The sequence below is a fragment of the Cricetulus griseus genome, chromosome 8 (assembly GCF_003668045.3).
Source record: "Cricetulus griseus strain 17A/GY chromosome 8, alternate assembly CriGri-PICRH-1.0, whole genome shotgun sequence".
In the NCBI taxonomy this organism is placed as follows: Eukaryota; Metazoa; Chordata; class Mammalia; order Rodentia; family Cricetidae; genus Cricetulus; species Cricetulus griseus.
Window position 1 is genome coordinate 48,497,434 of NC_048601.1, and position 26,752 is coordinate 48,524,185.

Consider the following 26,752-nt stretch of genomic DNA (forward strand, 5'->3'; position numbering starts at 1 on the left):
AAGTTCAATTTGCACCACCCACATTGTGGCTCACAGCCATCTATAGCTGTAGTTTCTGGGAATCTGGCACCTTCTTCTGGATTTTGCAGGCCCCAGCCATGCATAATAGTGCACAAACATGCAGATAGGCAAAACACCCATACATATAAAATAAAAATAAATAAGTCTTTCAAATTTACATTTTTAAAAGTCTATAAAGAACTATAAAGAACATTTCTTTCTGTTAACTTATTTAATTTTGTACTCTTGGAAATCAAATTTAGTGCAGAGAGAACGTCAAGGAGAAATTATGGCAGAGTAACCTTCCATTTTCACATGTCTAAAGTAATGGCAACCTACTGAGACCCTAGTCCTCAGCCTGAGTGAAAGAACTAAACCAGACAGGAATTCTGCTATGTGCCATTTCAAAATGGCAGCCTGTATTAATCACAAGATGACCTAGGAGTTGTCCTAGACTGCATCCTTTCTCCTCTACCTTCTAAGTCACAAGTCTTGGCAGTCACTTGGCTGCCGTGCTGTCAATCACAGGCTTTCCTTACCTCCTTTGCCTCATACTTCCTCCCACACTGTCCTGTATATTGTCTTTAGGCCTTTTCCTTCCACCTAACTTGGCTTGCCAATTCCAAAGAGCATCACTTCATTTTAAGTGCACATTTTACACGCTGTCCTCTGCTGTAGCTTTCTTATTGGCCTCCCGACTTTGATACATTCTTGATTCAACAATCTCCCATCCACATGTCTATGTGGCAGCTAGAATGACAGCTCTAAAATGCTGGTCTAATTGTATGACGCTGGTAAAATAGAAATCAGTTTTCCTATTGGGTACAGTCTGTTAAAATTTCTAGGGGAAGCTCTTTAGCAGAAAATCTCAGTAAAGCTTAGTTGAGTCTACTTTTCCAGCCCTCTTCTACAGCTGTCCTCCATTCAAGGTCTGTAATTCTGTGGAACAGAACCTTGTTCAGGCTGGGTCAACGTGGATACAGGTTTTTAGTATGTCATTCAGTACTGAGTGTTGTTTGCCAAGTGTGTTGGCATCTTTTGCCTTGCTGGCTCAGTGGGACTGTCTCCCCTTTGTAGTGGCATCTTGCCCTGTCAGTGAACTTGTAGCAGTGGCCACACCCTTTCAGCAAGATGCCACCACACCCCTTTGAGCTGGTGGCAGGCTGTGTGATGAGTTCTGGTGATGAACTTCCAGACTGCTGCATCTCATTGCTGGTGAAGGGCCTCCTGGAGATCTTTGCTTGTGGCAAGGGTTGACAGTGTTCAGCATGGTGGCTGCTCTTAGTCTCCTCAGTGAGGAGACAAGCAAAGCCTGAAGATGAGAGACATGTGAGTGACACAGGGGCCTTTCCCCCACGAGCTGTAAGCTGCTAAGATTCAGTCATTGTTGCCTTTTCTTTGGGGAATTATTGACGTATGATTGATGAACAAAATTTTTTTACATTCAGGGTACACAACATGGTATTCTAATATATGCCTACATTCTATAAGATTATACTTCAATCAAATTAAGGTATATATCACTTCTCATAGTTAACTGGGTTTATTTATATGCATGTGTGTATATATGTGTACATATGAAGGTGTGTGATGTTTATATGTGTGCATATGGTATATGCATACATGTGTGTGGGGTATAGTATATGTGTGTATATGTGTACTATATGTGTATGTGGGGTATATTGTGATGTGTGTGTATATGTGTGTGGCACATGTATGTGTATGTATGTATATGTTGCATGCACAATTTCAGGCACACAGGACATCACTATCACCCAGCACCACTATTCCTCTCTATTGGGTCTCCATGACTCTTCCTGTTGTAACTAAAGGTTTATATCTTTGGCTCAAACCTATCTCCAGGTAACTGCCATTCTCCTATGACTGTGAGTTCAGTCTTGTTTTAGGTTTCCCATGGAAGCCTTCTTGTTAAAAGCTAACCACTGTTCCTCCGACTCCCATCTCTGAGTGTGTCTGCTTCTCCATCTACATCACACTCTCTTTACTGATCCATCTGCCAGAAGACACTGGGGTCTCCTCAGAACTTGGTTCTTTTGAATAGGCTGCTAAGAACATGGGTCGATATATTTCCCTTCAAAACAGTGATTTCATTCCCTTTAGATTTATACTGAGAAGTGAGATCACTGGATTGTGCAATGCTTCTACTTTTAGCTTTTTGAGAAACATCCATATGGTTTTCCATAATGGCAGTACCAGTTTACATTTCTGCCAACGGAGTAATAGGGTTCCCTTTCCTCCATGATTTCAGTAAAGTTTGTTTCCTCTTGACAGTTTGATAATGGTTACCCCAGCAAGGGTGAGGTGACACCCCTAGTGGTTCTGACTTTCATACTACACATGTTTTCATATATTGCTGGTCATTATATGGCTTCTTAGGAAAAATGATTATGCAAGTGCTTTGCCCATTGTGGTCCCTTGGTTGTTGCATGGCATGAGTTCCTCAGATTTTCTGAATATTACTCCTTACCAGGTAAAAGTAGACCCACAACTACTTTTTACCATTTCATCGGTTGCCTTTTCATTTTGCTGATGCTTCCTCTGCTGCACAGAAACTTTAATTCAATATGGTCCCACTTGTTTAGTTTTTGTTTTCATACCTATAATGTACATATTAATTTGCAGAGGTGTATTTTTTCCACAGATATAGAAACAATTTGAAAATTCATAAGGAACCTTAAAATGTCCCTAATAATTAAAGCCATCTCAAGTAGGAAAAACAAAGCTGGAAATCTTCTAATTACAAACCTACAGGAGTGGAGACAGTCTGCTCCTGGCCTGAGGATGCATGCAAATCACCAAGACAAAATGGAGAATCTGGAAATAAACACTCATACATGACTCACTGTGCAGGAGAGGGACTGTGGTGCTTAACCTCCATGACTATGGCCACATTTAGAATCACCTAGGAGACACACCCTGGGTGTCTGAGGAAATTTCCAAAGGGGTTTGACTGAGGAGGAAAGGCTGACCCTGATGGCGAGAGGCACCATGTTGTGGACTGTTGTCCCAGACTGAACAAAGAGAGGAAAGATAAAGCCAGCGGTGCACGAGTGTCATCCCCATGCTTCTTGACCATGGATGGAATGTGACCACCCCCACCTCCCTGCACCCTACTTCTCACCCCCTCCCCCCACCTCCACCCCTCTACCTCTGCTACCTCACCTTCTCTTACATGATGGACTCCTCCCCTCAGACTGTGAGCTAGCATACATCTTTTCTTCCCTGTGATGCTTTTGTCAGATGTTTTGTCATGGTAACAACAAGAGTAACACAAGAGTCAAGAACACACAATTGAACAAGGAAAGGCAATTTACTGAAGCACTCAGGGAACATGGGCATCTCTATGCACAGTGGGAGGAGGTGAGATTGGACCCTTCTTTTATATAATATAAAAAAGTCAACTCAAAGTGAACTGAAGACTTGAACCTGTGACATGAAGCTGTAATGAGGACACAGGGGAAAGGAAAGTGTGGACACTAGTGGTAGTTGTTATTGCAGCACAGCCATTGGCATCCTCTTTCTGTTACAGCTTTGAAGGCTGTGTGGGTCTCTGGCCTTCCTCCTCATCTGTGCCTCTTAAGATTCTGTGAACAATTCTTCACTGAGGATGAGCACAACCCAGCCTTAGGCTGGATCCTCCCCAGGACCACAGTTTGCCATCCCACATACAGTGTAACTTGATAGACTGTGATTAATTCAACAACCTCCCAAGCAACAGAGTGCACGTGGTCTCTTTCTTCATGATCCTTTCAGTGACTCTGGTAAGGTCCAGTTTACACCTGCTCAGCTTCCCGTCTTTGCCACACCACATCTTAGGACATCAATTATCAAAATGAATGTATATTTGATGAATTTACAATTTTCTCTACTAAAAAACACAATCTTGGTCTTATTTTGGAGTTTATTTTCAGAAGTATAGAAATTGCAAAATCTATAGACAGCCATGAATAAAACTTAGCTCCCAGATGAAATTCTAGCCTGAAGGGTAACAAGAGTTAAATAACCATGGCTCACAGTGGGATTCACAGGATAGCTCTACAGCCTCCAGTGCTGGAGAGCTGTGTGCAGACTTTGTAGTGTGTTGAGGTATAACTTGAGTTACCAAGTAACCACCAGCTGGACCAGCTTTAATAAAACATTAAACTGTTAAATATGCCATGCCTGTTTGGTTCCAGCCTTGAATGTGTGGACTGTTTGCTTACAGTCTCTGGACTGTAGAACAATGTAAATAAAGCAGTTTGTCAAAATCCGTATTTTGAATTACCACCTGGCAACATTTGGATCCCATAATGTTTTTTTTTTTCATCCTTAAGAACTCTTTCATCAATACATAGTGGTATATTAAAGGTAGAGTTTGCACTCTTTTTTTTCTCCATGTTTTATTTAAATTAGAAACAAGATTGTTTTACATGTCAATCCCAGCTCCCTCACCCTCCTCTCCTCCCCTGCCCCCCCATTAATACCCTACCTATCCCATACCATTTCTGCTCCCCAGGGAGAGTGAGGCCATCCATGGGGGAGGGTCTTCAGAGTCTGACATATCCTTTGGGATAGGGCCTAGGCCCTCTCCCTTTTGTCTAGGCTGAGGGAGTATCCCTCCATGTGAAATGGGCTCCCAAAGTCCATTCCTATGCTGGGGATAAGTACTGATCTACTACAAGAGGCCCCATAGATTTCTGAGACCTCCTCACTGACGCCCACAGTCATGGAGTCTGGATCAGTTCCATGCTGGTTTCCCAGTGATCAGTCTGGGGGCCAAGAGCTCCCCCTTGTTCTGGTCAGCTGTTTCTGTGGGTTTCACCAGCCTGGTCTTGACCCCTTTGCTCATCACTCCTCCTTCTCTGCAATGGGATTCCAGTTCAGTTCAGTGTTTAGCTGTGGGTATCTCTTCTACTTCCATCTGCTAATGGATGAAGGCTCTAGGATGGCATATAAGTTAGTCATCAATCTCATTATCAGGGGAGGGCATTTAAGGTAGCCTCTCCACTGTTGCTTAGTTGGTTAGTTGGTGTCATTCTTGTAGATCTCTGGACATTTCCCTAGTGCCTGATTTCTCTTTGAACCTATACTGGCTCCCTCTCTGATGGTATCTCTTATTTTTCTCTCCTCTATTCTTCCCCCTACACAACCTTCCTTCTTCCATATGTCCTCCTTTCCCCTCCTCTTCTCCCCTTCTCATTCTCCTAGCTCTCTCTCCCCTCCCCTCATGTTCCCAATTTGCTCAGGAGATCTTGTTCCTTTCTCCTTCTCTGGGGGACAATGTATTTCTCTCTTAGAGTCCTCCTTGTTGTCTAGCTTCTCTGTGGATTGTAGGCTGGTAATCCTTTGCTCTATGTCTAAAATTCATATATGAGTGAGTACATACCATGTTTGTCTTTTTGTGATTGGGTTACCTCGCTCAGAATGGTTTCTTCTAGTTCCATCCATTTTCCTGCAAATTTCAAGATTCCACTGTTTTTTTTTTTTTTCCACTGAGTAGTACTCCATTGTGTAAATGTACCACATTTTCTCTATCCAATCTTCAGTTGAGGGCATCTAGGTTGCTTCCAGGTTCTGACTATTACAAATAGTGCTGCTATGAAATAGTTGAACGGATGTCCTTGTTGTATGAATGTGGTTCTTTTGGGTATATGCCTAAGAGTGGAATTGCTGGATCTTGTGGTGGACTGATTCCAATTTTCTTGAGGAGTCGCCATACTGATTTCTAAAGTGGCTGTACAAGTTGGCATTCCCACCAGCAGTGGAGAAGTGTTCCCCTTTCTCCACATTCTCTCCAGCATAAACTGTCATTAGTATTTTTGATTTTAGCCATTCTGGCAGGAGTAAGATGATATCTCAGAGTTGTTTTGATTTGCATTTCCCTGATCAATAAGGATGTTGAGCACTTTCTTATGTGCCTTTCAGCCATTTTAGATTCCTGTATTGAGAATTCTCTATTTAGTTCTGTACCCCACTTTTCAATTGGATCATTTGGTATTTTGGAGACTAGCTTCTTGAGTTCTTTGTAAATTTTGGAGATCAGCCCTCTGTCCTGATATGGGGTTGATGAAGATCTTTTCCCATTCTGTGGACTGCTGTTTTGTCTTGATGACTTCATCCTTTGCCTTAGAGAAGCTTCTCAGTCTCAGGAGGTCCCATTTATTAATTGTCGATTTCAGTGGCTATGCCACAGGTGTAATGTTCAAGAAGCTGTCTCCTGTACCAATTCATCAAGGGTACTTCCTACTTTCTCTTCTAAGAGGTTCAGTGTGGCTGCATTTATGTTGAAGTCTTTCATCTACTTGGACTTAAGTTTTGTGCATGGTGATAGACTTGGATCTATCTGCAGTCTTCTACATGCCAGCATCCAGTTATGCCAGCACCATTTATTGAATATGCTTTCTTTTTTCCATTGTATATCTTTATCTTCTTTGTCAAAAATCAGGTGTTCATAGGAATGTGGGCTAATATCAGGGTTTTCAATTCAATTCCATTGGTCTATCTGTCTATTTTGTGCCAATACTAAGCTGTTTTCAGGACTATAGTTCTATAATAGAGATTGAAGTCAGGGATGGTGATGCCTCCGGGAGTTTCTTTATTGTGCAGGGTTGTTTTGGTTATCCTGGGGCTCTTGTTTTTCCATATAAAGTTGAGTTTTCTTCACAGACCTTGAAAGAGTTTGCACTCTTAAAATATCATGGAAAAGTTAAAAATACTAAAGTTCACGACATCAGAACCCCCTTCAGTTTGTCAGAAAATGGTGAAGTTTTGATCAATGATAAAGCCATTTTGAATGTGGATTAGAATATCCTTTTTTGACTCTCTTGTGGGCAGGAAGATGTTCTACTAGAACAAGCTCATGCTGCTGCTCAGAAGAAGGGAGACAGGTTAGTTGGCCTAGAACTAGAGCCTTGAACTTGGGGAATCCACCCATGAAGGGCCCTGAAGAGTCTGCTGAATGTCTAAGTGGGAAAGAGAGGAAAGAAAGCATCTAGAGGCAAAGGTTGTGAGGAAGAGATTCCTGAGGAAGACTGGAAGTTAAGAGAGAAACAAGATATGGATCTATAGAAATTGATAGTCCGTGAATATGCTGGACACTCATCAAGTGTGAATTGGACCTGAGGGAGCATGAGTTGGTCCTATGGGGAAAAAAATCATACTAATTCTGCCTTGGGACAGTCACACATTTTCTCATGCGTCATCATCACAAGAGCTAGATTCCTGAGGACAGTAATCAATGTCTGGGTGCTAGGAATTTCTCTGGTTGTGCCTGACACTGAGGAAGAGTTTTTGTAAGATAGATTGCCCTAGCTGATGTTTGCTCTATTGAAAGCCAGTTAAGATAAATCAACCAAAAAAAAAGATAAATCGACCTAGATACAGCAAATTGTGGAAATGGTGCAGCTCCAGAAGTGCTTGAGGTAAGACTACATCAGTGAAATAAGGGATGCCCCATGTCTCCCAGCAAAAGGCAAAGGAGCTAAGCTTAGCTGGTCTGGATACCTTCCCAAGCCACCTTATAGGAAAGAAAGAACATCTAAGAGGACATAGGGATTCCAGACCACTCTGGAATAGTGCGAGCCTCTTACCATCTCCCCGTGAAACAAGGAAAAGAGGGGAGAAGTCATGCCCACATAGGCATGAACTTTCTCCCTCTGAAAGTCCTACCCTCCACCATCCATACATGCTAGCCACCAATTCTGGGAACTCCGAATGAAGTTAGGTGAAGGAGGAGGAGACCAATCTTGATTTGCCCCAGAGAGCAACAGTGCCTCACCTCATTCCCCCATTCTTCAAAAAACACTGCACAGAATAGAATCTTCTACCAAATACAAATACCCAAACGCAATGTTCAAGTCAGTCCAGACTTTTGGAGTTGCCCTTGAACAAAATTAGATAGTTTTGTGTATCAACCTGTAGACTTTGGATCCTAAATATTAACAACATATTATATTTTTACAGAATTCCTAGTCCTGACACCATCATTCTTACATCTAGACCTTGTCCCTTAATAAAGCTTTCATCTTTTAGAATACCGACATTCTTTTTGTCCATGTGAAGATGGGAACCCCACATTTAACTCAAAATTCTGACTCTTAACTTTTAAGGGCATAGGCATTTGAACAGTTCACATTTTCTTATTGGAAAGTTTTTTCTTCTCTTTCTTTCTTTCTTTCTTTCTTTCTTTCTTTCTTTCTTTCTCCTTCCTTCCTTCCTTCCTTCCTTCCTTCCTTCCTTCCTTCCTTCCTTCTGTTCCCTTTTAAACAAAAAAAGAGCTGTTTACAAGGGACCAATTTGGCAACATTCATCTCCAAAGCAATTTTCTTTTTATATGCTGTAAATAATTTTGCAAAATCATGTAAATTTCATAGTAATAACATGACCTGGAACTTACAAGGTAATTAAACTCAAAGCATCTAAGTATAGTGCTCTAAGAATAATTTACTTCTTGGTGCCAAGAGTCAAGATTTTCCACTGCTAAGCACGAATGCAAAATGAATTAGTATTGAATGTTTCTAGCTGCTGTGCACAAGGGATGTTGGGAGGCTGCTTCTGGAGTTACAAAGGAAGGGTAAGTGATGGCTGGGTGAAACGGAAACAATGGTGTTAAATGAATGCCAGGAAGTAACAGTGAAAAAGTTGACTATGGGTTTTTAGTTGTTTGTGTTGGGGTTTGTGTGTGTGTGTGTGTGTGTGTGTGTGTGTGTGAGTGTGTGTGTGTGTGTGTGTGTGTGTGTTTGAGAGAGACAGAGAGAGAGAGCACAAGTTTACCTCCATACTGCCTGCCATAACCTGCTGAGAAGAGAATGTGGAGAAAGCCTTCCTCTAGAGCTCCTAAGAGCCATGGTTTTCCATTGCATGTTTGTGACTTGGTTGCTGAAGTGGCTGCAAATGGGTCAGAAATACTCAATGTGGCTGACTCTTTAAGGCTTAAGGTCTATGCCCTCAGCCTGATCCTTTCTCTTCTTCTAATGGCCCTCCCACAAGACTCCATTCTTCTCATTTTGACTCTGCTTCTCAAAGCCTTGGAGTGATAACTCCACCCATACCTGGAGGATCTAAACTACCTTTGGGGTCTCTCTATGTCTGCCCACAATTTATAAAGACCCCCCCAAGTGATCTGCATTGAAAATTGTAAATCATTCCCCTTATCCAAGCCCTAGTCCTCAAAGACAGAGATGATAAGCCATGGTGAAGGGAGAATGGGGCTGGTGGACAGTTAGGTTCTAGAGTTGGGGAAGTTCAGAGGTTGGCGTGCCCGGGTCAGGACTTGAGAAAAGGCACACAGAGAAGTGCCACAGAACCTTCCAGAACTCACAAAATCATACATATAAGTGTCAGACTTAGAATGCTAAATGACCTGTGTCCTTTGTCATAGCTGTGACTTGGGCAGGGTCACTGCTACCCAACCCCAGGCAGCGCTGCTGTGACACAACTATGTGTGCCATGCTCATGAGAGTAACTGGTCTGTAGGCTGCATGGTCTGTTTGTGACACATCCGGAGCAAGCCTGCGGACAGGACACCTATGCACATGTAAACCACACAGGGCCAGAAGGTGAGGGTTTTACCGATTTCCATATATGGCTAGTGTCTAAAGAAACAAGAAAGGTTTAACTTCTTATTATGCTTGGATCTTTTATACATTTTAATCATTTGTCAGATTGATTTACTAGTGTCCAGAGGAGAGGTGATAAAAATGCCTCCCTATGATGCTATTCTCCAAATTCTACCTTGGGATTTTCTTCATCCATCTAACCTACCTGTTTTGTATCCCATTTCCTGATCGTGGTTTTGCAAGGTGACAGTTATTGTTTCAGTTAATTTACCCTAAAACATTATTGATTTAGAGTGAATTAATATTTTTCAGCATCCATAGGCTAAATCTAGAAAGCTCTACTGCTTGCAAATAGCTCCAGTTGTGTTTTAAATTCTATTTGTAATTCCAAGAGACCACTAATGCCTTTGTGGCCATCTTTAATGTGCTGTTGGTATGGCGTGTGTGTCTGTTTGTATTTATGGCAGTTTGCATGAGTGAGGGTTCTATGGCTGAAAGCCTGTCATTAGAGGTTCTTCGGGATTAACTCAAACCCATATATACTTCACCAGGAGGGAGGAATTGAAGGTACATTGTGGGTCAAGGCATCCGGGTGAGGTTCAGATCTCTATTGAAGAAAGCTGCAAGATGTGATGCACAGTTAGGTGATAGCCATCAACTGTTGCCTCTTCCTGGTCAACTATAGCTTTTAGTCAAGGTCACCCTCTTCCTGAGGTAGCACTACTCAGTAACTGGGCAACACAATGGCTGTGAGTTACTTTGCTGACCAATGCAGGATTCTTCCTAAGGGCAGCCAACATCTGCAGACTTTCCCTCCGCCTTGGGTTTCTTCCCTGTTTATCTCGCAAAACTTACTTGCTGGTCAGCTTCTGTATCTCTAACCAGACTAACCATTTGCTTATCAGAGGAGAAAACAGACACCAGAGTTAACAGAAAATGTCAATTCTGATCTCATTCCAGGCTGCTTCTGTCACCCTCCCATAAAGATGAATGATTTGGGGTGGTGAGAAGGCTCCTCCAGCAAAGTGTTTGTTGTGCAAGCCTGAGCATGTGTGCTTGATCTCCAAATCAAATAAGGGTTGAAGGAAAGAAATGACTTCATTAAATTGCTCTCTGACTCCATGCCCATTCCATGGTACATATGTACCTACCCACCTCTCTCTCTCTCTCTCTCTCTCTCTCTCTCTCTCTCTCTCTCTCTCTCTCTCATGCACACATGCAAGCACACACACAAATAGATGTATGTTTTAAAGATGAAGATTTTGTTTCAACCTAGGAATCAAATTTTTTTCAGCTTATGAATCCATGAATCTAATCACTAGGGTCAAGCCGCCATGGATGCCTAGTACTCCTCAGCTTTCACAGAGCCCCATCTAATTGAACCCAACCTCACTGAGCACAGTGTTCTACCACAGGTGTCACTACCCTTTCCCAAACCACTGCAAGGAAACAACACCCCAGTTCCATGGGGTGACCATCTGTCTCTGTTTGAGGAGAAATCGTGCAAGGAGAAGCAGTATTTTCATCAAATTGATGGCATTTGAGATTTTTGGACTCTGTCTTTGCCTTTGTCACATGTGACTATGAGTGAAAGTTCCCTAAAGCATGCTGAGACAGAGAATAAGTGACAAGATGGAGTGAGTTACATTCAAGTCAATAAACATCTCCATTGCTATGATTAGACCAAATAATAAAGATCAAAATAGCTGAATCTGTCCTTAAATCACTTACATTGTTTATAGGAGTACCTAATGTGCCCAACATGCCACCATACATTTCATGAAAACCTCCAGACTTAGAATTTGAGTCTTAGTCTGGTAGCCATATCCTAACATCACTGCGGCTAGACCGTGCATACACCATCAGGCATGTGTCTTACAAGAGGATTTTAGTAATGCTCCCAAGGAAGGCTGACATCCTAGTGTGCCCCAGCCAGGGTTTCAAGGCCTGGAGCTTCTAAGAAGTGGGTTGATTTGTTGTTTGTGATGACCAGCAAAGCCAATTAGACCCATTTTCTTTAAGCCTTAGCAGTGCCTATGTTAAGGTAGCAATGGCCTGGCTGTGACTCCTGCCCAGTTGGGAGCAGTATGCATGGGGTGGGGGTAGGGGGCTGTTTGGAGAGCTGCTACATTAGTGTTCCTAACAAAAAGCAGGGAATTCAACAAGGAGGGATTCACTAACTTTGGGGTCTCTGTTAAGGTGTTCGCTGGCCCTTGGTGATTTGAAGCATGTCTCCTTCTCTCTCCATATGTCCTGCAGATAATTCCAGATGCCCAGGTGGAGAAGTACCTGGGAGAGTTGAGCAGGTCATTGTGTTGTCATTAATCACTTGCAGACAGCAGGTCCTATAGTTCTTCCAGCTCTGCCCTGTGCTGCCCTGTCATGATCTACAGCATCTCACTGCAACAAGGTGGGAGAAGGCTCAGCTCTTCTTGGACAGCTTTCTTCTCTAGATGCCAATGTTGGACCACTTTCTGGGGGTTAGAAAACACATCTCTTGCTGTTCCTTTAAAACAAAAGCACCCTTTTCACACATGTCTTTTGAAAAAAAAAAAAAGGACTATGGGCTTACCACCTTTTTACTTAGGGATGGCCACTTGATGAGTTAGGGAGGACACAAAAAAGAGATTATGCATGAATTGAGTTAGTGTATATTTTTATATTTATCTTGCTTACCTCCAAGGGTATATTGCTATTACAAATCATGCCTTACACATCACCATTTGCCCAAATGAGTTCTGTAGAATACTATTCTCCTTTAAGATTCATGTAAAACAAGTTTGCATCAGTTGGATCCTGGAGGTGCCATCCACCAAATCTCATAGGAGACTCACAGTGCTAGTCATAGCATGTGAGGAATCTGGCTACCAAAAGAAATATAATTACCTTTGTTGAATTGGGTATTATTTGGTGGTGGAATCCTTCACTGATACCCCCAGTACAGAGTGTGCTCTTAGGACTTGAATCTTTGAGGTAGAGCCTTCCCTAAGGACTTGGGTTTGAATGCATTTACTGGTCAAGACCATTTTCCTTTCTGTGCCTCGAATTCCTCATCTGAATAATGGGAATGATAATCTGAGTTTCTGGGTGGTTCAAACGTGTCACCATACTTAATGAGCTCAGTACAATACCTGCTATGTCATGAACATACATAAGTTTCCTATTATCATTTATGGCTTTCTGACTGCAAACAACAGCTTGGGTCTAATAATAGCAATAAATGAGAATTAAATATTATTGTAATTAAGATAGTAGTGAATATATTACAGTCTGATAAAAGTTTTCATGAATTCATGCTTGGTTTTCATGAGTCTTATGTGGTCAGTATTTTAGGTATTGTTAGTATTTACCCAACTACAGATTAGAAGAGAAGACTAAGAAATTTGAGCATGCTTCATGAGTAAAAAGTAAGGGAAAGAGCTATGAAACAAACAGGAACCTTCCACTTCACATTTGGAGTCTTTACCACAAATTCTATTTGATTTTTCTTGGATTCCAAAATTAAAATGTGAAGAAATATCCATTTGTAATAGCTGTGATCTGCCTCTTCCAAAAGTGTAAGTCAAACACAAGGGATTAGATGCAGATGTTAATAATTAAACTCACTAAGGAGAATGATGCACAAGACAAGGGAGACAGTGACCTTCAAGGTTTCAAAGTTTCAAAGGTCCTGGCAAAGCCTCGTGGAGGACTGAAAAGCATGAAGGCAGGACCACCACATCTGATGGATGACCTCGCTGCTGCTGCTGATTCTACATCTGGGATAAGCCCGAGTTTTCTTGACAGCTGAGTAGCAATGGGAACCATGAAAGTGAAGCTTTGAAATCTGTGCTTGGTGTAAAGAGACGATGGGTTACTGTTTCTGCATCATATGTGAACTTCACCTAGTGTTTGCAACTCAGGAAAACCCAACTTCCAGGACTTAAAGTTATCTAGAAAAACAGAACAGTCTGTGTGTTAACCCCAGACTCCTCGGACTCACCTCCTGGTCCTTCTTAGGACCTGTGGTCAGCACTGGAGTGAACAGAAGTCTTGGAGCATCTTTTAGAGATGACTTTACAGATGTGGTGTCAGGCTTACCTAATGCTTTTATAAAAGGTGGCTGGACGTTAGCCATCTTTATGGCTAAGATAAAGTAATCATGACTTGTATTCTAGGCTAAAAGATTAACAAAACAACAAAAACCCAGATAAGAAGAGAGGAGAAATATTTCCTCTCTCACATCACAGTCATCAAGTATTGTCACCTGCTTAGTTCAAGATGACAAAGAAAGTCATGGAGTCTCTTCTTATGTCACTATCACTACTGTCCTGCTATACTCCAAAAACAAGTTTGTCTTTCTCTTCAAACCATTTTTTATATGGGTAAAAGGCACCTGTCTTTCAGTTTGCTTTGCCATCCAGGGAAAGTCAAATCAGTCTTAATTGCATTTATCTAAATCTGAGTTCAGCCATGGGTGCCACCAGTAAATTCTCTCATTTACCTTTGCATATCTAGTATTTATGTGATCCCCACCCCACCCCGCCTCTCTCTGACTTCCTTCTCTGTAGAAAACTTAGAGAACTTGCTGTGTAAACATAGGACCTCAGGTCAGTCCCCAGAACCTATTAGAAGAACAAACAAGTAACTAAAAACAAACAAAAACCTGACGATGGTACTGTATCTGTCATGCCAGTATTGGGGAGGCAGAGATAGGAGGACTCTTGGGGGCTCACTGGCCAGTAAGCCTACATTAATCACTCTCCAAAAACAAGGTGAATGGTTCTTGAGGAACAACACCTAAGGCTGATTGTCCATGACATGCACACACCATGCATCCACACATGCACATACACATACAAAAGGATTTTTTTTTAAGACATGAGAGTGGAGTGGAGGGGAGGAGAGGAGAATTCAGTGTGCTTCTTTGCTGAACACTTCACTCTTATGGCTCTGGCTACAATAGTTATTCTTGGAGTCCTGCACTGGGAGAGAGCTAATCATGGATGTCCATGGGAGACTAGGAACAACAGGAAGGATGATCCTCATCAACTCTTCTCACTTAGTAAAGCTCCATGTGCAACAGAGACCAAGCTTAAGCTTTCATCAGAGTCCAAACAACACTCTACTTCCATCTAGCTGAGCCAAGTCAGAAGGGCAGGAAGGCTGAAGAGTAAGTTTGTGGTTAAAGGCACCTACATTATACATGTGCCACTACTTTCTGAGACACTTTTCCTGGTTCTCAGAGCAGTGCACATATGCAGGTGCATTTCAACATGAAAAGTCTGGGAGACATTTTCCAAGAGAATGAGTATTCTAAGAAATTAGCATATATCTGTGCTCCTTTTTTAAAACTGGGGTCCCTCTTAAATAGCCCCATCCCATAATGTTAGCATTTGATGGTAGGCAGCAATAAAAGGGGGAGACAAGCAATGTAACCAGGTTTCCATTCTCCCTAGGATGCGGAATGTTGAGCCACCCCTTCCCACTCCATCTTTCCTAATGCTGATGCTGTTTGGGTATTGGTATTTTGACATTTTTTTTTATTTTTTTTTCTTGCAGCAATTCGCAAGCTTGCATCTTTCTGAAAACCAGTCACTAACTATCCACAAGCCTCAAGTAACTATCAAGTGTACATGCAGGCAAGTGGAATTGGTGGGGGAATGCATGAGGTGAATTGATTCACACCTACAATTTACAATTTTTCCCGGATATGTTTGGCAGTAATGTCATGACTGAAGGTCTCTGATGAAGATTAATTGCATAATCATTTTTTTGCTGATTTTGTAAGCAGTATGTTGGTTGTCTTATTTGATTTTTCAAGCTTGATGCCTAATAGTATGATGGGGGAGCCTTTCCTCTTTTTTTCCCCAACTATTTCATAGATGAAGTATCCTAAAGCAATCTTACTTAATACACTTTTGGAGCAAGGTGTCTGCTAACCTTGTCATTCTAGCTAGACAGACTGACTGTACAGCTAGAGGCCAAAGGTCACTCAACTCAATTTCAGGAATTTCAGAAAGATCTGGATTTGGGCAGAACTCCCCAGAATAAAATAAAAATTGAGCATATCCAAGACAGGATAATTTGTCTAGATTCTCTTGTTCAACTAATGCTGGCTTTGGATTTGGAGTTTAGATTGTCAAAGGTTCTCTCTCCTTTGTAAGTGAGACTTGGCTCTGGTCTCTGTCTCCCTGTGCACTAGGGGCTACTCACCAGCATGTCACTGGGACACAGCAAAAGTACATATTAGGGTCCCCCAGGAGACTACACAAAATCTGTCACTGGAATGGAGCTTGGGAAAGGGGGTTATGGCATATGGGAGCCTCATTGTCCTTGGGGTTTGGGAAAATCCGGGGGAATGGTTGCATGGCCATGGTTCTGAAAAATGTCATGGTTCCCGCTATTGGATTTACTGCCTGTGCCCAGAAACAGGGTATCATACCCACATACTCCTGGCCCTGTTGCACCTCATCCTAGCTGCTAATCACCATACACCATATTTTGCTTTCAGCCTTTGTTGGGACTTGACGTTCTATTTTATTCTAAATTTAGACTTGTTAATGAGACAGTGGCTAGATCAGGGATAACAAGCTATGTGGGGACAGGGGTGTCCAACTCTCAACCTCAAGAGGGAATGTTTTCATCTACAAAGCTCACGATGGAGAACCAAGCAATCCAGTGATAACATTTGCAAAAATATATCATAATATTTTAATTACATCTGTGATTCTGTTGGAAGGCATTCATAGCTACTTAGGGGCATGCAGACACCAGCCAGCACTAGGCCAGACCCAAACCATTATTTTCTAAATAAAGTTTTATTGGCTCACAGCTGAGCTCATTTGCTGACATTTTTTTAGTCTTTACTCTGCCATTGCAACAGCAGGGTCAAGAAGTTTTGTGGCCTACAGAGCCAAATGTGTTTATTATTTGGCCCTTCTAGAAAAGTTTACAGTACTCTGAGCTGAAACACAGGGACAGTGTGGAGGCCAGAAGATCCAGTCTGTGTCTACTCAAGGGATATATGGTTGGGTCAGGGAGACTGATAGGCAGGTACCTGAGAGCTGTCACCAAGAAATGCCAGCGTGTCACATGGGAAGCCAAGGGGCCATTTTTGTCTTCACAGCTTTCCAAAAGGCATCTGCTTCAGCATAATTCAGGGTTTGTTTTACCTGGAAGGAATAGTATGGAGCTTGGGGCTTGGGATACAAGGCAATATATGAGTGGGAAGCAGGGCAAGAATAATTTACTAGCATGCAGCCTCCGGGATGCGTGGATGGATGCTGAACTGGCACACAAGCCCTCATAGGCTCTGCATAGGTCCCGCAGCTCTTACAACAGCATGCCATCTTGCCTGACTACCTGGAAGCTATAGGCTAGAGCAGGCTTCCCCTCTGTCAACATGAAGGGACCGCCTCTATCACAGCTGCCTGCTGTGAATTTTGCTTCCCCACAGGCTGCCACACATGATTCCAATGGAGACCCAGCCTGGAGCTGCACGTGGGGGCTTCCATTTAACACTGCTGGGGAGGGTTTGACTTCACATTAGTTCCTGAGGATGAAATACTTGGGCACAATCTATGAAGGAGAAAACACACAGTGCCTTTCCACCCCTGTCAGGCCTGGACTTGTGAATGGACCAAAGACTAGTGGGGTGAGGAGAGCCAGGAGAAGCTGGGGTTGGAGGTGGATGACACTGGTAGAAAGAATCCCAGCCTTCGGAATTACCTGGGGCACTCTCCAGGGTTTATGCATTTACTTGAAACTCTGGTGGTTTTCTTTGAGCTGGCAGGTGTTTCAGTACTTCCGTCCTACAGTTCTACAAGGGTCATCTCTACAGCTGGCTGTTGGGACAATGCTCTCAAACCTCTAGATCACAGGTTTTCGAGCTTTGGACTTGCGATGGTGCCACCAACAGTAGAGCAGTAGAGCCTGACTTTGCTTTTCTGAGCTGTGTGCTAAAAGGAATAATTTGGGGCACAGTGGTTTCTGTTTTACCCAGAACAGCAAACCTCAGAAAGATTAATATACTCACAAGGGTATATTCTACATATTTTCCAGAAATAGGGACATATTCTGCATATTTTCCCGAAGTAAGGGCATCTTCCAAACAGCATAGGCCAAACCTCCAGACACAGTTCTGTGCACATAACTCAAGCTTGCACAGATACCAATAACCAGTCACCATGTTCCTCTCTGCCAAGCCTGGACAAGCCTCAAGATCATTCAGAATGCTGTCTTTCTGGCCACACTACCAGCAGGTAAAACACAGACTTAAGCAGATTTATGACTTCCAACACCAGTAGTCACGTTTGAGGAGAAAACAGATTATGAATAATAATAGCTGCCATTTATTGACTTTTATTATGTGTCTGACATTGTTCTGTTTGAGGAGGCATTGCTTTGTATAAGCCACATAAGTACAGGCTTGTTTGGATTATTGTTCTATCACCAGTGTTCACAAGCATCTTTGGTTCATGGTGGTGGTTGAGAAATGCTGGCTTAAATAAATCCAACCACCAGTCATTAAACATATGTTCTGAATGAAGAAACTGTGAGTTCAAAATCACCTGGGTGAGTAAAGGCTGGGGCCATGACTACGGCATCATGTTTCTCTTATGTTTTTAACCATCTTGCCCTACTGCTGGTAATGGTTCTTATTTCCAAATGTCCAGCCTGTAGGCTGTTCAGTCTCCCAGGCCTCTCCAGGGTTCTTGGCATTCAGTCTATCTCATAGTTTAGACTACTTTCTTTCTATAAAATAATTGAAATCCAAATGCCTGTGGGTTTTATCATAAACAGCACTGAGAGTAGACTAGGTGGGCACAGGGTAGGTAGGGGGTGGGAAGAACGTGTGCTCCTGGAAGCTGCTTCTCAGCTCCAGCAACCATAGCTGTGGCTGATCCAAGGCAATCCTGCCACTTCCTCTCATTTTCTCAAGGGAATCTAGATTTGGTGTGGAAGTACTTCCATGAAATGGCTCCTGTTTAAAATATTGACAATCGAGGGAAGTGAAAAAAACCAAAACCAAAACATTGCATACCAAATAAAACAGCTGAGTAGGGACGTCTGCCCCATTGGTCTATACTGAGACACCTGCAGAAGATAGTGAAGAAATGGGAACAAGTCAAAGTGGCTTTGGGTAATTGGTCCTCTAGTTCAAGGCAGAGGAGAACCATGGGAGACAGGCTGTAAGCGGTTATGGACTTAGATGAAAGGCTTCTGGGAATTACAGCTACAGCAATGACTCTCGATACTTGCCACAGTGCTTCGGATTTTTCACCTCACTTGTATGTATGTACTTGCATTTTCCTGCAGATCATGTTGATTGATGGGTCGATTACTTGGGCAATATTAAGCAAGGCTGTCCCAGAGCAGATCCCGATCTTCCTTCCACTCCTCCACTTGCTTTTGTTTAGCTACACTAACCGTCAATAGTAATGAGTAGCCAGAGCTATTTGTTGTTCTCTCAAGCCTGCATGGTTTCATCTCTTATAAACAACAAGTACAGCAGACAGAGCTGGTGCCCAATTATGGATGACTGTTCAGAAACGGAAAAAACAGGGCTGTCGCTGGAGGACTCAGCATAATGGCTTAGGCTTATTAGTCTTGGCAGATGGCTGTTGATTCTTGGTTGTTGATTTTTCACTTGGTCCTCATGAAAGCTTCCCTAACTACAAAAATTCTACACCTAGCAAAGGAATATTAAATAATATAACTGTGTCCCAATCAATGGGCATATTCCTAAACTCTCACCTAATGACTGCTAATTCAGAGGTGTGGCTACTCCAAGCACAGCTGTAGCCTGTCCTAGCTGAAAGCTACATGCTTTGTATGCGCTGGAGAAACCAGCTAAAATTGAGCAGACTTGAAAAATCATTAGGCAGAGGGAGATTTTTCTGATCACTGGGTTCATGAGGGGCCCCTCAAATATCATTTCTGGGTGGGAAGGGCTGTTGGCATTTGACACCATCCTGCCAGGTTGTGTATTTGACAGCTGGGGTGTCTTTTTCTCAGCCACTGGCCTGACTACTGTCATAAAGCCAATTAGAGTCTCAGGCAATTAATGTTATTTTCCTCAAGGGCTGCTGGCAAGACTTCTATCATGTAGCCCTTCGCATGAAATCTGTGACCTTTGGAAATACATGCCCAAGGGCCGCAAAGAAGCTTGGCTGTGCAGCTACTGTGCTTCATTAAATGGCAAAGAATATGAAAATAAATTGTACTTGCTCTGTGCTGAGATTTCTGCGAAGCTCTTTATATCCCAGGATCCTAAGCAATGAAGATGTATGTCTACACCAAAACCCAGATAAACCATAAAAGGCAGTAGATGTACTGAACAGCGGTACGTTTACATATGTTCAGCAAATTATTTGACAAAATTTATGAATTGGAACATGTTCAGAATTGGGCTTCATAACTTACAGTTTACACTTGTCTTACCACATTTTAAAGGGGGACATTAACAAACTGAAAACAAAAGAGGAAGTCCCTGGCATTTTTGGAGGAGTAGGAGAAAACGGAGCTGTTTAATCCACACATAGAAGACTCTGGGGTACATACAGGGGACTTGTCCTGCAACGGGTAAAATGACCTGCCTGCAAGGAAGGTTGTCTCTGGGTTCCCCCAAGAGATTCCTCATGCCCCTTGCTTGAGAAGAGCACAACAGACATGGTAGGTACTTAAGTAAAATGGATGGAGTTTGTAAAACAATTATAGACTCCAGCTAGGGCAAGCAAATCAGAGCCTTGCTCGGGCATCATCAGAGAAGCAAGGGAAAATACAGGGATTCACAGCCAGGCATTATGCAGAGGGAACACTCAGCCCTAAATAGGATCTCTCTATCAAATCCCTGCCCCCTGGGGTTCAGGAAACCCTGTGGAAGAGGAGGCAAAGGAGATGGAGGACATCAAGGAACCAGGCCCTCTAAATCAATGGGATCAATGTACACACGAACTCACAGAGACTGAGGCAGCACTCACGAAGGACCTGCACAGGTCTGCACCAGATAGGGTCCTAGAGTTGAAAAGAGTAGACACACGCCCTCTTTCCTAACCCAGAATCTGTCTTTAATTGATAACCTCTTGCAAATGAAAACTTAGTTTTCTTCAGGAATTCTCACTGGGCAAACAAACTTCTTTTAAGCTTAGACTCCATGTCCAGCAGTAGATGGTCAACAGAAAATGAACTCAGTGGTGTCTTTGGAGGTTCTTTGTTTCATAATGTCATGTCATAGATTCAAGATCACAAAGGGGAAATCAACAAAGATAGCTGAACCAAGCTTGTGGGAACTCATGAACTCTAGACCAACAGCTGTGGAGCCTCCATGGAACCCAATTAGGCTCTGCATGTGGGAGACAGTTGTGAAGCTTCGGTATCTGAGGTGCCCCTGACAGTAGGAGCAGGATCTATCCCTGGTGTGTGAGCCAGCTTGTTGGAGCCCATTCCCTATGGGGGGATGTTCTGCTCAGCCTTAAAGCAAGGCTCGGGAGGGCTTGGTCCTGCCCCAACTTAATGTGCCAGATTTTGTTGACTCCTCATGAGAGCTCTTACCAGCTGTGGGGGTGGGGGGGAGGGGAGAGGGAGAGGTTGGAATGTAAAATGAAATTTAAATAAATAAATTAGAAAAACCTCATTATATATATATGTATGCATGTATGTATGTATGTATGTATGTATGTATGTACACACACACACACACACACACACACACACACACACATAGTCTCTCCTTTTACCTTACAGATCTTTTGCATAAATATTATGGTTTCCAGTTTAATGTTTTTATGGAGATTCCTCAGTGTGCAAAGAAGTTATGCATCTGAGTCTATATTGCTTGTGCCTTTTCTTTGGCTCTTTCCTTTCCATTTGTTTGTTTTGTCCTATTCCACTGTGTGAGTTTTTGTTTTATTTTATTATCCCTTAGTAGCCTATTTGTTTACTAATGAAAGACAGAAAGGGGGTGAATCCAGATGGGAGGGCATGGGGAGGAACAAAAGGAGAGGAAACTGTAACCAAAGTATATTGTGTGAGGGAAAAAAATCTATTTTCAATAAAAGGGGAAAAGAAAAATAAATACATAAACAATTACAGAAATTAATGGACCCAATCGTACAAGATGGCTTGAAAAGAGATGAATACAATGAAGAAGCCACGTGACACATATCAGGTGCATTGTAAGGGGTTTCTACCCTCACGTGAACCAGGCCTGCAAACTGGTAGCTCTAGGAACTTTCACAGAGACACAGAGATGGGGATTGTTTATCCATTCAAAACTCTTTGATTCTTGTTATTAAAACTTCATTTATTCTCTCTCTCTCTCTCTCTCTCTCTCTCTCTCTCTCTCTCTCTCTCTCTCCCACCCTTCCTCCCTCCATCCCTCTCTCTCTCTGGAGCTGCAAAGCTGGACACTTACTTCTTGGTTTTTTGCTAGCCCACTGACATAGCTCCACTGACTTCTGGTCCCTTGCAGTGACTGAATGGAACACCTTTGCTTAAAGGAGAAACAGCCAGCTTCCTGTCCTGAGAGTGAGAATCGCACTGGTGGCCAGTTCCTGCCAATCCCAAATACTTCCTTTCTACGTGGCTAATCCCCATTCCTTGGGCCTATGCAGGTTCAAATGACTCTCAGTAAGCTCAGAGGCCCATCTTGGATCTCCCACGGTGATTAACTGAGTTACATCTTCATCTCCCCTGCCCTTTTCTTTTCCCACTGCACACCCAGATCTACCTCTCCAGGAACCAATCAAGGGACTGCAGGAATAGGGTGCAGCGTCTGATGGAGATGAATTGTGTCACCAATTAGTGACATGAGTGTTGAGAGAGGCTGGAACTGAGCAAGTTCACAGGGAGCTGGGATCAGGGGCTTGCTAGAATGTGAAGGTTGCCATGGTTTTACTGAGTGCTAATCACTTTCCATCACCCTGGCTAATGGGTGCAGAATATTTGGCTCAATTACTTTTCAGCTATTCCAGGCTAGCTCCTTAGAGAGCTGCAAAATTCTGGCTCCAGCTGTGTCCCTTCCTTGTTGCACCTTTTAAAGAACATGAATTATTCTTAAATTTGGCTCCCTAAAATTTAGGTAATGATTCACAAGAGAAAGAGGGAGGCAGCTAGAGCAGAAAACAAACCACCTGCTTAGGATTCAAGGCCCAATCACTGACAGCACACCTAATCAGATTGAATTGGTACTAAAACGCTGCGTGTAAGTGCCTTCAGACTCTTACAGATGCTGCAGAACCAGACTGGAAAAGGCCAAATTGTCTTATTACTCATCGGAGAATGGGAGACAGTGGAATTTCTCAGGTGAATGTCATTTGCCTTCACCTGGCAAATGCTGAAGAAACACCAGCAATTCTGGAGAGGCCGTTCTCATGGATCCCGGTGTGTGTGGGGTGTCCATCTGGGTTGAGACTTCTGTGTTTTCACTATCCCTCAGGTGCCATAAGCCAGTGGCCGGATGGTGTCCTTGGCCCACATATGTGTTGGTTCTCAAGTCAGTGCCCAATATGTCAGGCCATCAAGGCAGATGGTGAGTCAGACAATGATACTGAACTTTGGAAAATATACCACTTGAAAGCCCAGCTAGGGAGATGCCTGAAATTGGAAAATAATGTAATAGAATATTTGATTTGCCACCAAAGACCTTAACTGGGAAGATTGCCACATTGAAATGATAGGACAGCTCGGCTGATTTCAATCTGGGTAGTAACTGCCCAGCAGCAGCCTGGGTCCTGGGCTCCCAGTGTATTCTCAAAGTGGATTGCTTCACTTCTCCACCCCATATGCTACATATCCACAAGCATGCGCCTGGAATAAGGCTTCTGGCTGCGTCTGCTAAATTGCAACATTATTTATTAGCTAAGTTATGAGTCTGCTTCACTGGATATTTTGTTTTTAAGAATGCTAGTAGGTGGCCATCAGAGTAGATGACAAGGTATATGAAATGTCATTTCCATTTAATTCAGTTTTCTGTTTCTCCAGGCCTTCAGATGCTGACCTGGCCTCTTGGAAACAAACTTTTTTTTTCTGTGATTCCCCAGGAACTCTCTGGATAAGGATACCCCAGTCTTCCAAGGGCTAGCTTCATTGACCCACTAAGAAGGACCACCCATGTCCAGGTGAGCCAGGGACTCATTTTCTTACCTTTCTATGGAAAGCTGCTCAGCTTGACACATCAGCAAGTCTCTCCCCACACTCCTTTCCAGATAAAGGACCTTATTTGACAAGTTCAAGCTTTGTGGGTTAATGATTCCAGAAGCAGCCTTCAGCCCCAGAAGGGCGGGAGGCCAGTAGAAATTACTAGTTTCTCTGCCCCACATTGGGACAGTTCTCTGAATCTTGTTCTGCACATAGTATTCATAAATGCACATAAGCTCATAGCAGAGTAAGCTCCAGTTGTCCACAGTCATATCTGACCTGAGAGCATTTCAATGGGCAAAAGGTAGGAACCATTTGCAGTAGGCAAATGCTCTCTGTATCTACTTGAGTGTAACCCAAATGAAATCAGACCCCACGCAGGAAGGGTATGCAAGTTAGACTGTGAGATTGTACTTCAGGGGGTCTGCATTTGGCCTCAGGTCTGACATTATCAGGAAGCCTTGGCTTCACCCACTCCTCAAACAACAACCAGAGATGTAATGGTAAGTGAACCTAGGGAAGAAGAAAGGTGGTACGCGTTGACATGCAAGGCCAGCCAGCCTCTGTGGTTGGTTATTGGCTATTTCCAACAGCAAAGTGTAAGTCCTGAGAGGACAAGTGTAGTGATGCTTTTGTTTAGCTCTGTGTTTCCATAAAGTGGACAATGGCATTAAATAGTTCTCTTGCAATTGTAATACCACTAGCTGAGTTGTTTCTATGTGTTAGCAAGTTCATTCATGTACCAAAGCTCCAACCCTTTGGGTAGCAGAGCTCTATCAGCAAACAGTATCCTTTTAATGGGAGGAAAATGTTTGGGATTCATTTCTCATTGGTCCAATTCTTGTTTTGGTTTTGGTTTTGAGTTTTGTTTATTGAGACATGGTTTCTCTGTGTAGCCCTGGCTGTCCTGGAACTTACTTCATGGACCAGACAGGCCTTGAACTCAGAGATCTAGCTGCCTCTGCCCACCCTTTCCAAGTGCTGGCAATCTCATCCATTTTGTTGTATACTTCATGTGAACAATTAAATGATTTTATTGTTTCTAAACCATCACTACAGTCCTATCTTAAAATGTTTCTATCATTCCACACCCATTTCACTTATTTTATAGTTAATCTTCCTCAGCTTCAAGTAATTACTGATGTTGTTTCTGGACACTACATATAAATGAAATCATACAAATATGTTTTCTTCATGGCTGCCTTTTTAACGTAATATTTTTTTGAATTTCAGCCATGTTGTAGCATGTATTAGTACTTTATTAATTCTGCTTTATTTTTTGACTGATTCTGTTGTATCTGTGCTCCGATTTTCTATCCATTCACTATTGACTGATATAAAAATTACCATCTCCTTTGGAAATATAAGTATTTTGAGTATTCACATAGAAGCCTTTACTCAAGTATCATTTGTTATGATAACTCTTTCTGCCAAAAGCTGCCTGAGCCTCATGGCCACTTGTGAGCTTTACGCCAGTCGCCTGCCTGAGTTAGGGCCCAAATGAATACACAGAAACTTATATTAGGTACAATGCTGCTTGGCCAATGACTAGGATTCTCATCTGTTAGCTCAGTCTGAACTATCATAAACCTATATATTTTATAAGACTTATCTTATCAGACGCCTTATTGACGTCCCTCCTTGCCGGTGGATCACATCATGCCACTGGAGCAAGAGCGAAGGGGAAAAGAGACACACTTCCTGTTTCCTCGCTTAGATATGAGTCTCCTTGCCATGTCACTTCCTGCCTGGATCACTTCTCTACTACATTTCCCAGAATCCTCTTTGACTCTTAGTCCTTGCTTGCCATTGGCCAAACAGTATTTTATTCAACAATCAATAAGATAAACATACAAAGAAGTACATTCCCCATCAACCATTCTCTCTAAGAACAGATTTGCTGAGTCACAGGGAAGCTGTATGTTTTTAAGAACTCACCAAATGGTTTCCTACAGTGGATACAAGGTCCTCCTTGTACCAGCGACACATGAGGAACCTCTCCATATCTCCATCAACACTCACTGTGGTCCACTTTTGTGACTATTGATGCCCTTGTGGCTGTGTTTAGATTGTCACCTCCCAAGTACCTAATGGTGTTCAGCATTTTTCATGTGTTCATCAGCCATTCATGTATCTTACTTGGTGAAATATATATTCATAACTTTTGCTTATCTTGGTCCTTTTCCATTATAAGAGTTCTTCATATATTCTGGCTATATCTTTGGTCAGATATATATCTTTGAGGTTTTCTCTCATTTTCTGTGCATTTCCCCCAATAATATTCTCTGAAGCACAAAGGGTTTGGATTTTGACAAGTCCTGTTTAATCTTGATTCTCTTTTGAAATTTGTGCTTTTGGTATTGCATTTAACAGCTCTTTGCCTAACATAAAGCTACAGTGATTTTCCTGACTTCTCAGATATGTTCTGTAGTTTCAGCTCTAATACTGAGAATCATGATGAGTTGATCTCGTGTTTGCATATTTTCTTTCCTATTGGCTTACCCTTCCATCTTTGCCTGAAATCATTTGATTACTTGCCCACTAGTTCTGGCTTCGCAGTTCTAGTCTTTGTACCTTATCCACATTGCATCATGGCAGGGTTACACTGCTTAATTAGAGTATTTATTGGGAAACAAAGTTTAAGAGCCACTGTGATGGAGAATAATTTGGAGACTGGAGTGATGAGAGCCTCTTAGATATGGTAATTAGTCACAGTTTTGAAGGGAGTCATGTTCCAGTTCAGGCCAAGCAGAGAGGAGTATAGTATCTGTACAGTCTCATCTCCAGAAAGTGACAAATCTGGGGATTTCAACCCATGATGCATCAAGTTTCCCACTTCATACAACCAATCAATGGTTTTCAAACTAGTAGGGTAGCTTCCAGAATTATTTACTGTCATAGCACAGGAAATCCTATAGCATAGCCAAGCAGGATTCATTGGCTCTTTCACTCACTGACTGAGTATTTCAGAGTGTCTCCTGTGTATAAGACATTAGACTGGCAGAGCATATAGTGAATGAAATTCTTGGTTTCATGGAATTTATAGGGCACTTTGCTTGAATATCACTCATATA